This window comes from Engystomops pustulosus, chromosome 5, assembly GCF_040894005.1.
Source record: "Engystomops pustulosus chromosome 5, aEngPut4.maternal, whole genome shotgun sequence".
Lineage (NCBI taxonomy): Eukaryota > Metazoa > Chordata > Amphibia > Anura > Leptodactylidae > Engystomops > Engystomops pustulosus.
In genome coordinates this window covers 50,271,911-50,286,686 of record NC_092415.1, presented here as the reverse complement: position 1 = coordinate 50,286,686, position 14,776 = coordinate 50,271,911, and positions in this window count along the sequence as shown.

The following is a 14,776-nucleotide window of genomic DNA, read 5'->3' as shown; positions in this document are numbered from 1 at the left end:
GTCACCTGTGCCAGTGTTTGAAATCCCTTCATCACTCGCTTGCTGCATTAGGTTGTATTGCTCTGTATCTGCATCTGTATCGTTGTGACCTCTGCTAGTTTTTGACATTGACTCTTTGCTTACTGATTTTGCTCTTGACGTACCCTCTCGCTGTGACTCCGGCTAGTTTACCACTCTTTTGTGTTTTATGTTTGTCAGTCTGTTTGTGTTTCCCTTCCCACACTTATCCAGTGTATTTCGAGTCTTCAAGTAGTCGCCCCACTGTTTAGCGTGGGGGGGCTATAGGAAGGGACACAGGTTGGGACAAGCTCTGGGCACACTATCCCCTGTCTTCTGTGTTACCCAACCCTAACAGAAACACTGGCCTCACATAGGTCTGCATCCTGTATATGACCTGCTACATTCACTCCTTCCTTGGAGCCTTTGTCAGCTGTGGTCGCTCAGGTCCAGACCTTAACTCAGCATGTTCAGAGTCTGTCTGCCCGTCTTCAAATGCAGGTTTCGGGGCAGACAACACCGCAGGCTCCACCACCACCTGCACCAGAACCTAAGGTTCCTCTCCCTGACTTGTTTTTTGGTGACCGTAAGAAATTTTTTTCATTTAGGGAGGGATGTAAACTTTATTTTTCTTTACGCCCTCACTCATCGGGCACCAAGACACAAAGGGTGGGCGTGGTCATTTCTCTTTTGCGCGGTGATCCGCAAAATTTGGCCTTTTCTCTCCCACCTGACTCTCCATCCCACTCTTCTCTTGATGCTTTGTTTTCTGCATTAGGCCACATTTATGACGAACCTGACCGCCGAGCACTGGCAGTTTCCCACCTTAGATCTCTGTGTCAGGGAAAATTGACGGCGGAAGATTATTGTGCCCAATTCAGACAGTATGTGACTGACTCGCAATGGAACGACTGTGCCCTAAAAGACCAATTTATGTCTGGACTGTCAGACCGAGTACAGTACTTAGTCTTAGCTTATGCCGAGCCACAGACATTAGATGAAGCTATGACTCTGGTCGTCCGAGTTGATCGTCGCCTAAGATCCAGACGATCACCTCGGGTGTCCCCTGACTGTCAGCCAGCGGCCAGTCTGTCTCCAGGCCGTCAAGAATTGGAATCCATGGAGCTGGATAGCATCTCTCCTGCACAGCGGAAGCAACATCGAATAAGACGCCATCTTTGTTTCAGCTGCGGAAGTCCTGATCATCAGATACACACCTGTTCCCAGAGGCAGCAGCAGGAAAAACGTCCGCTCCTAAGCAGTAATCGAGGGGACTGCTTAGGAGCTCAGGTACTCCCAGTTGTGTCTAGAATGTATTTACCTTGTACGGTTAAGTTTCAATCTGTTTCCTGTACTGGTCGCGCCATCTTGGATTCAGGCGCTGCAACAAATTTAATTGATTATAATTTTGTCTCTCAGTTTTGTATGTCATTGATTCCATTGTCCACTCCTATCCAGATGTCAGGTGCGGATTTGACCCCTCTACAGGCAGGGTTGATTAAATTCCGAACCCCGCAGATAAAGCTTATGATAGGAGCTATGCATGAAGAATGGTGTTCTTTCCTAGTTATGGAAAATTTGTCTCAAAATGTCATTCTTGATCTACCCTGGCTCCGGATCCATAATCCGGTAATTAATTGGGAAACTCTGGAGCTGGTTCATTGGGGTCCTCACTGTAAGGATCACCTGACCAGAGTTTTATTATGTACAGTAGTGGCGGAAGATCAGAGTCTTCCAGGTTTTATCTCTGATTACTCAGATGTGTTTTCAAAACCCTTGTCCCAAGTCCTTCCTCCTCACAGTTTGATTGTAAAATTGACCTTCTTCCTGATGCTAGATTGCCAAAGGGTCGTATATATAACCTGTAGGTACCAGAATGGGAGTCACTGAAGAGTTATATTGATGAGAGTTTGGCAATCGGACATATCCGTCCCTCTGAGTCGCCCACTGGGGCCGGGTTCTTTTTTGTTGAGAAGAAAGATGGTGGTTTACGGCCGTGTATTGATTATCAAGAATTAAATAAGATAACGGTAAAAAACTCAGGTCCTCTCCCCTTGATCCCGGATCTCTTAAATCAGGTTTCTGGGGCCCAAGTTTTCTCTAAATTAGATCTCAGATCTTATAACCTGATTCAGATCTGGGAAGGGGATGAGTGGAAGAACGCATTTAATACACCTTTGGGACACTTTGAATACCTGGTTATGCCCTTTGGTTTGAGTAATGCCCCAGCGGTGTTCCAAGGGTTTATGAACTCCATCTTTCATGATTACATCGGTGTGTTTATGGTGGTGTATCTAGACGATATTTTGATTTTCTCACCAGCAACATCTCCGCCAAGTACTTACCAGGTTGCGCAAAAACCACCTCTTCGCTAAGCTGGAAAAGTGTGTTTTTTGCGTCCAGAAGGTTTCCTTCTTAGGTTATGTTGTTACTCCCTCTGATGTACAGATGGATCCAAGTAAGGTTCAGGCGCTCACGGACTGGGTTCGGCCTACCAATCTTAAGGCCCTACAACGGTTTTTAGGTTTCGCTAACTATTATCGGAACTTTATTAAGAACTCTTCCGTGATCGCCAAACCCCTCACGGATCTAACCGGTAAGGGTGCTAATCCGAACAATTGGTCCTCTGCCGCTTGCTCTGCGTTTGAAACTCTAAAAGCGGCATTCTCGTCAGCCACAGTTTTGGTTCAACCTGACCACTCTCTACCGTTTGTTGTGAAGGTAGATGCCTCCGAGGTTGGAGTAGGTGCAGTGTTGTCTCAGGGGTCCTCCATTCTCACCAGACTTAGGCCCTGTGCATATTTCTCTACAAAGTTTTCCTCTTGTGAGAGGAATTATGATATTGGTAATTGAGAGCTCCTTGCCATTAAGTGGGCATTTGAAGTCTGGCGACACTTTTTGGAGGGAGCTCTTCATCCGATAACTGTGCTCACGGATCATAAGAACTTAGTATATTTGGATACTGCTAAGCGTTTGAACTCACGTCAGGCTAGGCGGGCCTTGTTTTTCTCTCGCTTTAATTTTGTGGTCACCTACCGACCTGGGTCAAAAAATGTGAAGGCTGATGCCTTGTCCCATAGCTTAGGGACTCCTGAGCTTCCAGAGGCTACTGACAGTAATATTTTGTCTCCAGGTGTTGTGCTGGCAGCTGTCTCCTCCCACCTCTCCTCTCAAATTTTAGCAGGACAAAGATCTGCACCTAAAGACCTTCCGGAAGGCAAATTATTTGTTCCTCTTTCTTGTCGTTTGAGAGTGTTGGAGGAGACGCATTCCTCGGTATTGGCAGGTCATCCGGGAATGCGGAGTACCTTGGATCTCTTAAAAAGAAGTTACTGGTGGCCTCACATGACTAATGATATGCACTAGAGATGAGCGAGCACTAAAATGCTCGGGTACTCGTTATTCGAGACAAACTTTTCCCGATGCTCGAGTGCTCGTCTCGAATAACGAGCCCCATTGAAGTCAATGGGAGACTCGAGCATTTTTCAAGGGGACCAAGGCTCTGCACAGGGAAGCTTGGCCAAACACCTGGAAACCTCAGAAAAGGATGGAAACACCACGGAAATGGACAGGAAACAGCAGGGGCAGCATGCATGGATGCCTCTGAGGCTGCTTAAACGCACCATTATGCCAAAATTATGGGCAACAGCATGGCCATGACAGAGTGACAGAATGAAGCTAGATAGCATCTAAAACATCCAATAATTGACCCTGACACTATAGGGGACGGCATGCAGAGGCAGCGGCAGCAGCGGCAGGCTAGAGAGTGGCATGGCGACATACCCTAAATGGACTCAGGCTTCAAACCAATGGGTGGCAGAGAGGAACCAAAGGAGGTGAGCAAGAAGCGCTGAAATTATTTCCTCTGTGAACAAAAGGTTGACTGTATATTTAGTCGATAACACAGCATGGTGGCGACATAGTGACCAAGTTCCATAACATATCTGGTGAAACACCCGAAAAATGAGCCTGACACAGCTCGTTTGATAAGGGGACGACATTTGGAGGCAGCCATGGAGAGGACTTCCATGATTAAGAGCGACAGTATGGGGCATCCATATTGCGCTTCTATGATTGCAACTGCAGGTCTCCAGCATGGCGGCGACAGACGCGCCGAGTTCCACTATGTATCTGGTGAAACACCTGAAAATTCTGCCTGACACAGCTCGTTTGATAAGGGGACCATGTATGGAGGCAGTGAACTAGTAGTAGATTAAGGGTGCTGCAGTTAAAACTATGTTAGTTGGATCTTGGGATGGAGCTGGCGCTCCGCTGCCAGGCGAGCTTTCGCCAATCCAAGCCCCTGTCTCTAGGCTACTCCCCAAACAGCACTTCTAAGAACCTTTTGTATAAGATCAAGTGTAGTAGCGTTCTTATAAGTTTGGGATTTGGCGGGTGAGGGGAATGTAAACAGATGCGCAAGAAGCGCTGAAATAATATCGGTAAATGGTAAAAGTTTGGCAGTATATTTTGTGGATTACATAGCAGGGTGGCGACAAAGTTAACAAGTTTGATGTGGAATGCCCTGTAATAGCTCTTGGGCGGTGTGCCTTTTATCGCCTAGGCTCAGCAGTTTGAGCACCGCCTGCTGTCGCTTAGCGACGGCACTGCTGCTGTGCGTAGAGCTAGCGACTGATGGCGCCATGGCCACGGATGGTAATTCGGAGGAGGAGGAGGTGGAGGAGGGGTGGGAGGAGGAGGAGGTATAGTAGGCCTTTGAGACCTGGACTGAGGTAGGCCCCGCAATCCTCGGCGTCGGCAGTATATGACCAGCCCCAGGGTCAGACTCGGTCCCAGCCTCCACCAAGTTAAGTGTAGTAGCGTTCTTATAAGTTTGGGATATGGCGGGTGAGGGGAATGTAAACAGATGCGCAAGAAGCGCTGAAATAATATCGGTTAATCATAAAAGTTTGCCAGTATATTTCGTGGATAACACAGCAGGGTGGCGACAAAGTTAACAACTTTGATGTGGAATCCATGAAAACAACCCAAATTTCTGCCTGACACACCTCGTTTGATAAGGGGACGATGTATGGAGGCAGCTATATGGACGACTTTTGGAGGTAGCAATGGAGACAACGTGTGGAGGCTGCTATGGAGACAATTTAATTTGGATAGTGCCTGTATGTGGCAGTCCAAAAAAGTTTTCAAACCAGAGGAGCAGGTAGGTGGCCCTCCAGAAAAATTACATAGATTGAGTGCCTGTATGTGGCAGTCCAAAAAAGTTTTCAAACCAGAGGAGCAGGTAGGTGGCCCTCCAGAAAAATTACATAGATTGAGTGCCTGTATGTGGCAGTCCCAAAAATTGTTTAAAACAGAGGACCGGGTAGGTGGCCCTCCAGAAAAATTAAATGCATAGAGTACTATAGCTAGAGCCAGTGGGCCCTGTCAAAAAATAGCCAGTTTCCTCTGCTTTAGTGTACAAAGAGGAGGAGAAGGAGGAAAATGAGGAGGAGGAGTGCATAAATTATTCAGGTTGAGCTTCCTTCACCTGGTGGAGATTGGAAATTATGAGAAATCCAGGCTTTATTCATCTTAATAAGCGTCAGCCTGTTAGCGCTGTCAGTCGACAGGCGTGTACGCTTATCGGTGATGATGCCACCAGCTGCACTGAAAACCCGCTCGGACAACACGCTAGCGGCAGGGCAGGCAAGAACCTCCAAGGCGTACAGCGCCAGTTCGTGCCACATGTCCAGCTTTGAAACCCAGTAGTTGTAGGGAGCTGTGTGATCATTTAGGACGATGGTATGGTCAGCTACGTACTCCCTCACCATCTTTCTGTAAAGATCAGCCCTACTCTGCCGAGACTGGGGACAGGTGACAGTGTCTTGCTGGGGTGACATAAAGCTGGCAAAAGCCTTGTAAAGCGTACCCTTGCCAGTGCTGGACAAGCTGCCTGCTCGCCTACTCTCCCTCGCTACTTGTCCTGCAGAACTACGCACTCTGCCGCTAGCGCTGTCAGAAGGGAAATACTGTTTCAGCTTGTGCACCAGGGCCTGCTGGTATTCATGCATTCTCACACTACTTTCTTCTCCAGGGATGAGAGTGGAAAGATTTTGCTTGTACCGTGGGTCCAGGAGAGTGAGTACCCAGTAATCGGTGCTGGAATAAATTCTTTGAACGCGAGGGTCACGGGATAGGCAGCCTAGCATGAAATCTGCCATATGCGCCAGAGTACCATCGCGCATGAATTCACTCCCCTCACTGGCCTGACTGTCCATTTCCTCCTCCTCCAACTCCTCCAACTCCTCTTCTTCTGCCCATACACGCTGAACAGTGAAGGACTGAACAATGGTCCCCTCTTGTGTCTCGCCAACATTCTCCTCCTCTTCCTCCTCATCCTCCTCCGATATTCGCTGAGAAACAGACCTGAGGGTGCTTTGGTTATCAACAAGGGAATCTTCTTCCCCCATCTCTTGTGACGAGCGCAAAGCTTCCGACTTCATGCTGATCAGAGAGTTTTTCAACAGGCCAAGCAGCGGGATGGTGAGGCTGATGATGGCGGCATCGCCACTGACCATCTGTGTTGACTCCTCGAAGTTACTCAGCACCTGACAGATATCAGACATCCATGTCCACTCCTCATTGTAGACTTGAGGAAGCTGACTGACCTGACTACCAGTTCTGGTGGAAGTTGACATCTGGCAGTCTACAATCGCTCTGCGCTGCTGGTAAACTCTGGATAAAATGGTTAATGTTGAATTCCACCTCCTGGGCACGTCGCACAACAGTCGGTGAGCGGACAGTTGGAGGCGGAGCTGCGCTGCCCTGAGAGTGGCAGCATCTGTGCTGGACTTCCTGAAATGCGCACAGATGCGGCGCACCTTCGTGAGCAAATCAGACAGATTGGGGTATGTCTTGAGGAAACGCTGAACTATCAGATTTAACACATGGGCCAGGCATGGCACATGTGTCAGTCTGCCGAGTTGCAGAGCCGCCACCAGGTTACGGCCGTTGTCACACACAACCATGCCTGGCTTCAGGTTCAGCGGTGCCAGCCACAGATCAGTCTGCGCCGTAATGCCCTGTAATAGTTCTTGGGCGGTGTGCCTTTTATCGCCTAGGCTCAGCAGTTTGAGCACCGCCTGCTGTCGCTTAGCGACGGCACTGCTGCTGTGCCTAGAGCTAGCCACTGATGGCGCCATGCCCACGGATGGTAGTTCAGAGGAGGAGGTGGAGGAGGGGTGGGAGGAGGAGGAGGCATAGTAGGCCTTTGAGACCTGGACCGAGGTAGGCCCCGCAATCCTCGGCGTCGGCAGTATATGACCAGCCGCAGGGTCAGACTCGGTCCCAGCCTCCACCAAGTTAACCCAATGTGCCGTCAGCGATATATAGTGGCCCTGCCCGGCAGCACTCGTCCACGTGTCCGTGGTCAGGTGGACCTTGTCAGAAACGGCGTTGGTCAGGGCACGGATGATGTTGTCTGACACGTGCTGGTGCAGGGCTGGGACGGCACATCGGGAAAAGTAGTGGCGGCTGGGGACCGAATACCGAGGGGCGGCCGCCGCCATGAGGTTGCGAAAGGCCTCGATCTCTACCAGCCTATAGGGCAGCATCTCCAGGCTAAGCAATCTGGAGATGTGGACATTGAGGGCTTGGGCGTGTGGGTGGGTTGCACTATATTTCCTTTTCCGCTCCAGCGTCTGGGGTATGGAGAGCTGAACGCTGGTGGATGCTGTGGAGGATCGTGGAGGCGACGATGGGGTTTTTGGGCCAGGGTCCTGGGCAGGGGGCTGACTATCAGCTGACACAGGGGAAGGAGCAGTGGTGTGCACGGCCGGAGGTGAACGGGCTTGGTGCCACTGATTCGGGTGTTTAGCATTCATATGCCTGCGCATACTGGTGGTAGTTAAGCTAGTAGTGGTGGAACCCCTGCTGATCCTGGTTTGGCAAAGGTTGCACACCACAGTCCGTCGGTCATCCGGTGTTTCCTTAAAGAACCTCCAGACTTCTGAAAATCTAGCCCTCGCCGCGGGAGCCCTCGCCACGGGAGCTTCACTACGTGACACATTTGGCGCTGATGCACCAGCTCTGGCCCTGCCTCTCCGTCTGGCCCCACCACTGCCTCTTCCAACCTGTTCTGGTCGAGGACTCTCCTCCGTCTCAGAAGCACTGTGTTCACCTGGCCTCTCAACCCAGCTTGGGTCTGTCACCTCATCATCCTCCGATCCCTCAGTCTGCTCCCCCCTCGGACTTCCTGCCCTGACAACAACTTCACCACTGTCTGACAACCGTGTCTCCTCGGACACCTCTTTACACACTTCTTCCACTACGTCAAGAAGGTCATCATCACCCACAGACTGCGACTGGTGGAAAACCTGGGCATCTGAAAATTGCTCAGCAGCAACCGGACAAGTGGTTTGCGACTGTGGGAAGGGTCCAGAAAACAGTTCCTCAGAGTATGCCGGTTCAAATGCCAAATTTTCCTGGGAGGGGGCAGACTGGGGGGGAGGAGGCTGAGGTGCAGGAGCTGGAGGAGTGCCGATTTCGGTGACATGGGTGGACTGCGTGGAAGACTGACTGGTGGACAAATTGCTCGAAGCATTGTCGGCAATCCACGACATCCCCTGTTCGCACTGTTCTGGCCTCAACAGTGCTCTACCACGAGTCCCAGTAACTTCAGACATGAACCTAGGGAGTGTAGCTCTGCGGCGTTCCCCTGCTCCCTCATCAGCAGGTGGTGTCTCACCCCGCCCAGGACCACGGCCTCTGACCCCTGCAGTTGTTGGACGCCCACGTCCCCGCCCTCGTCCTCTACCCCTAGCCCTCGGGTTAAACATTTTGAAAATGAAAGTTATAACTTTTTTTTTTACTTTTTTTTGTGTTTTTTTTTTTTTTTTTTGTGTTTTTTAGTTTTTAAAACCAAACGATGCTATCCTATTGCTATGGCTATTTTCTAGCCAACTATGAAAGCACACTGCTATGCCAGATGAGATGACGCTGAGTTATGAAAAAATAAACGTAAAATAAAAAGTAAATGGCAGACTGTGCCTAATTTCAATCAAAGCCCTAATAAATTGTCCCACTTCGGTGTTTGCGATGGATATGTGCGTCACTAAGCGCTAAACACAACGGTCGCAAGTCTCACTGCAAATTCCTCACAATATGGTAGTAGATGCACTACAGCAAGGCCAGCCACCAGCAGATCAACCAGAAATAAAATATATAACGCTATTGTAGGCCTAAGTAAGCCGTTTGGATTCTCCTATGGCTATTTTCTAGCCAAGTATGAAAGCACACTGCTATGCCAGATGAGATGACGCTGAGTTATGAAAAAATAAACGTAAAATAAAAAGTAAATGGCAGACTGTGCCTAATTTCAATCAAAGCACTAATAAATTGTCCCACTTCGGTGTTTGCGATGGATATGTGCGTCACTAAGCGCTAAACACAACGGTCGCAAGTCTCACTGCAAATTCCTCACAATATGGTAGTAGATGCACTACAGCAAGGCCAGCCACCAGCAGATCAACCAGAAATAAAATATATAACGCTATTGTAGGCCTAAGTAAGCCGTTTGGATTCTCCTATGGCTATTTTCTAGCCAACTATGAAAGCGCACTGCTATGCCAGATGAGATGACGCTGAGTTATCAAAAAATAAACGTAAAATAAAAAGAAACTGGCAGACTGTGCCTAATTGAAATCAAACCCCTAATAAATTGTCCCACTTTGGTGTTTGAGGTGGATATGTGTGTCACTAAGAGCTAAACACAACGGTAGCAAGTCCCCCTGCAAATTCCTCACAATATGGTACTAGCTGCAAATAAAAAAAAAAAAGTATAACGTTATTGTAGCCCTAAGAAGGGCTGTTGGGTTCTTGTTGAATCACTCCTGCCTAACACTATTCTAATAGAACAGCCTAACGCTTTCCCTGACCAGCAGCAGCTCTCTCCCTAGCGGCATCCAGACACAGAATGATCCGAGCAGCGCAGGCAGGGGCTAGTCTATTCCAGGGTCACCTGATCTGGCCAGCCAACCACTGCTATCGACGTGTAAGGGTGCCACGTCATGCTGGGTGGAGTGCAGAGTCTCCTGGCTTGTGATTGGCTCTGTTTCTGGCCGCCAAAAAGCAAAACGGCGGGAGATGCCATTTTCTCGAGCGGGCGAAGTATTCGTCCTAGCAACGAGCAGTTTCGAGTACGCTAATGCTCGAACGAGCATCAAGCTCGGACGAGTATGTTCGCTCATCTCTAATGTGCACGCATTTGTCCAAGCCTGTTAGGTCTGTGCGCGAGGAAAGACTCCCAGGAGATGTCCTGAGGGGCCTCTTCTTCTGCTTCCAGTTCCCACCAGGCCATGGTCTAAAGTGTCTATGGATTTTGTCACTGATCTGCCAGCATCTCAAGGCTATACAGTGATTTGGGTGGTAGTGGACCGTTTCTCTAAGATGGGACACTTTGTTCCATTAAAAAAGTTACCTTCAGCTGAAGAATTGGCTGAATTGTTTATACAGAATATTGTACGCCTCCATGGTATACCAGATGATATTGTGTCAGATAGGGGCGTACAATTTGTTTCCAGATTTTGGCGAGCATTTTGTTCTAGACTGGAAGTTAATTTGTCGTTCTCGTCTGCGTTTCACCCTGAGTCTAATGGTCAGTCCGAGAGAATGAATCAGGAGATGATTCAATATCTGCGACTCTTTGCCTCGGACAGTCAGGACCAGTGGGTGAAATTCCTTCCGTTGGCAGAATTTGCTATTAATAATCACTGTAGTTCTTCCACTCAGGTTTCTCCGTTTTTCTGCAATTATGGTTTTCATCCTCGTTTCTCCTTTTCTTCTGTGCCTGTCTCTAATATTCCTCGGGCGGAAGATATTACATCCAAGTTGCACACACTATGGTCGCAAGTTCAGGAGAATATTCAGAGGGCACAAAATTCTATGGTCCAACAGACTGAAAGAAGGCGCACTAACTCCGATACAAAACAAAAAACCTTAAATTTAAGGTCCCCTCTTTGAAGTTTGCGCCCAGGTTTGTAGGTCTATTTGTTGTTACTGAAATTGTTAACCCGGTTTCCTTCAAGATTACTCTTCCAGCAGGGTGGCGGGTTCATAACACCTTCCATAAGAGTCTTCTGAAGCGCTATGTTGAGCCTGTTTTGCCTCTTCCTGACCCTCCTTCTCCATCTATTGTGGAGGGGAATCTGGAATTTGAGGTGGAAAAAGTTGTGAATTCCAGATGGGTAGGTAACTCCCTGCAGTACCTGGTCCATTGGAAAGGTTTTGGTCCTGAGGATAGGTCTTGGGTTCCGGCTAGGGATGTTCATGCTCCGCGGTTACTCAGGTTATTTCATCAGGCCCATCCTCAGAAGCCATCTTTAAGATCTAGGGGTCCGAAGGCCCCCCGTCAGGGAGGGGGGGGGTACTGTCAGGGTCGCTAGGGAGAATGCTGGGACTTCTCATTCTTCTGGTGGTGCCAGCAGCGTTCTCCGACCCCCGGCGCGTATCTGCACAAACTCCACCTCTCGTCCCGGGCAGCGGCTGCTAAGATCTCGCGCTGTCTAGGAGTTGTGTTCGGAACTGCTGGGACTTTTGGTACCTCTTCATGATGCCTGGTTGTTCTGCACCATGAGGGGTTAATTCCCAGAAGCTGTCCAGCTCCTATCAGGTTCTGGAGGTGGAGTTCTGGCTGCATAAATTGCAGCTTCACTAGTCACCTGTGCCAGTGTTTGAAATCCCTTCATCACTCGCTTGCTGCATTAGGTTGTATTGCTCTGTATCTGTATCTGTATCGTTGTGACCTCGGCTAGTTTTTGACATTGACTCTTTGCTTACTGATTTTGCTCTTGACGTACCCTCTCGTTGTGACTCCGGCTATTTTACCACTCTTTTGTGTTTTATGTTTGTCAGTCTGTTTGTGTTTCCCTTCCCACACTTATCCAGTGTATTTCGAGTCTTCAAGTAGTCGCCCCACGGTTTAGCGTGGGGGGGCTATAGGAAGGGACAGAGGTTGGGACAAGCTCAGGGCACACTATCCCCTGTCTTCTGTGTTACCCAACCCTAACAGGATCATATTCCACATGGAGCAATGAAAAACATGTGTCCATTGAAATTAATGTGCATAATCCGCAAAATGAACTGGTGGCACACAGACAAAACATTAGTGGATATTTATTATTGCTTCTATGCCAGAAAACTTGTGTTGAAGCCCTGAAATAATTAGAATTACTACTGAACTGCCAGCAATTGAGATTATTTCCCCCTTTACGCCATCTCCTTGCCAAGTGCTCAGCCGCCGGCTGAGTGGGAAGATGCGAAGCTTGTTAGCGATTGAGGCTCCGGCTTCTTAATAAATACAGGCACAAACTCCGCCACTTCCAATCTTTAGACCAGTTTTACTATAATCTTCAAAAGTTTTCCGGTGGAGACTATAGTAAATGTGACGGGCGTTTACTCCCCGCCTCCCCTCTCCTTAATATGTTTGTTTGTATCACTCCTAAGCGACCTACACACCCGAACAACACCAACAAATTACTTAAAACTAAGAAGGCTGTAGGCACCTCATCTACACAGGCAATGCACGCTGGTACTTCACACAGAACATGTCATCTTAAATATGCTATGCTATCAGTATGCTATAAGGACCTGGTAATGTAAATAGCTTTTGGAAACTTAGATTCTCTAAGGCTACAGGCAAAGATGTATTAAGGTGAAGCTTTAATATATGTGAAAGTACAATAAAAAATATACAATATATATATACAATACAAATATAAGCTTGTCAGATATAAAGACTACAAACAAAGTCCAACATAGGTATATAGAAACATGCAAACGATGATATAATGTTTCTGGCCCATGAGTTTATATCAGCACAATTTTCCACTAAAAGAATTAGCGCATTTCAATGGTTCATCAAAAATACTAAAGATTCAAATTATTACTGTGCATCCTGAAATTTTCAGAGATATTGTCCATGTCAGTTTATTATAGGTACAGTACAGTATGAAGTTTCGGCCCCCTGGGACTTTTTCAAACACTACAAGAGAGATAATAGAATAACTGAAGTACTAATAGAAGAATATATATATATATATATATATATATATATATATATATATATATATACAAAGGAGAACGACATACTAGCATGGTGTAGTATTATATCATGTATGTATATGATCACATGAAATCATAGCATGCTTTCATGGTGGCATATGTCTTATTATTAATTGCATTACAAAGTTTTCAAGTTATTGTATATTTACTTTTGTTATTTGTATATTTAAGAACTACTTAAGAACACTCGACTTACATACGACCCCTAGTTACAAACGGATATTGGTAATTTATTGTACTTTAGTCCTAGGCTACAATGATCAGCTGTAACAGTTATCACTGGTGTCTGTAATGAAGCTTTAGTGTTAATCCTGATTTTTATGAAAATCCAACATTTTTAAAATCCAATTGTCACAGAGACCAAAAAAGTTATGGCTGGGATTACAATGATAAAATATACAGTTCCAACTTACATACAAATTACATAGAACAGGATTACAGGATTGCCTGTATTGATTTTGTTTCCTGCTCAAAAATTGTACTCCAATAAACATACTTTCTGCTCTATTTAGTGGCCTGATTTCTTATATTATGGTGAGAAAAAGGCATATGTTACCATTATATTACATTTCCTTTACAGTAAATTTGTAAAGGAGTCAGTATGTGATCAGAAAGTGGGGTCAGATTTAGAACTGTGGCTTAACAATAGTACAGCCCTTTTTACAACTGCCTGTCACTGTTAAACCAATTACGTATGAAAAATGATTAATAGTTCTGTTAATGACCACATATAGGGATTACTTTGTAGCATTTCGATATTTGCAGATAATACAAAAAGAGCTATAAAGTAATTATTACAGTGGTGAATAATACTACAGAGGCATTTGTGGAAGGTGGAGGAAAGGGCATAGAAATGGGTAATGAAGTTCAGTGTAGAATAACCCCATCAAGAACTAGATTTATGTCGTTTGGAAAAGAGACAACTACGAGGGGACATGATTAATTTATATAAATATTTGAATGGTCCATAGAAAGTTGTTTCAGATTAAATCAAATCAAAAGACGAGGGGGCACTGTCTCCGTCTGGAGAAAACAAGGTTTAATCACCAGAGGCAATAGAGTTTTTTTTACTATGAGAATTGTGAATCTGTGGAATAGCCTGCCTCAGGTGCTGGTCACAGCAGGGACAGCAGAGAGCTTCAAGAAGGGCCTAGTTTCCTTTTTACACTTAAATAACATTGATGGTTATGTTATAGAGAATTTTTTTCCCTAAATCCCTTCCTCATCCAATCTCTTCCCTTCTTTGGTTGACCTTGACAAACTATGAAACTAAGAGCAAGTTTTTTTATTTTTTTTTGTTGTGTTTCCATTTTTTACTCTGCTCCTTCCATAAGCCATATCTTCTATTTTTGACATTTGCAAAGCCACCTGAGCACTTGTTATCTATAAGAAAAACAGTACTTTTTGAAAGAAAATTCAAAATGTGGTGAAATTAGTCAAAAAACCCACTTGCTCCATATTCTAATGGGCTTTTTTATGTCCTTCAATTTCTTTTCAAGATGAAACCCTCTCCTTTATTCTTTGCCTCAGTGGTTTTGTTATATCTTAATATATATTTTCTGTTACAGGTTTCACTGCCAGGAATAGTTGATACTTTTGATGAATTACACATTTTGGGACCCAGCAATACCTGAAATGTTTATGATTTTACTTGTGTGTAAGAGCATTGAGACTTTGGAACTCTCTGTCACTCGAAGTTGTTATGGTGGATAATTTG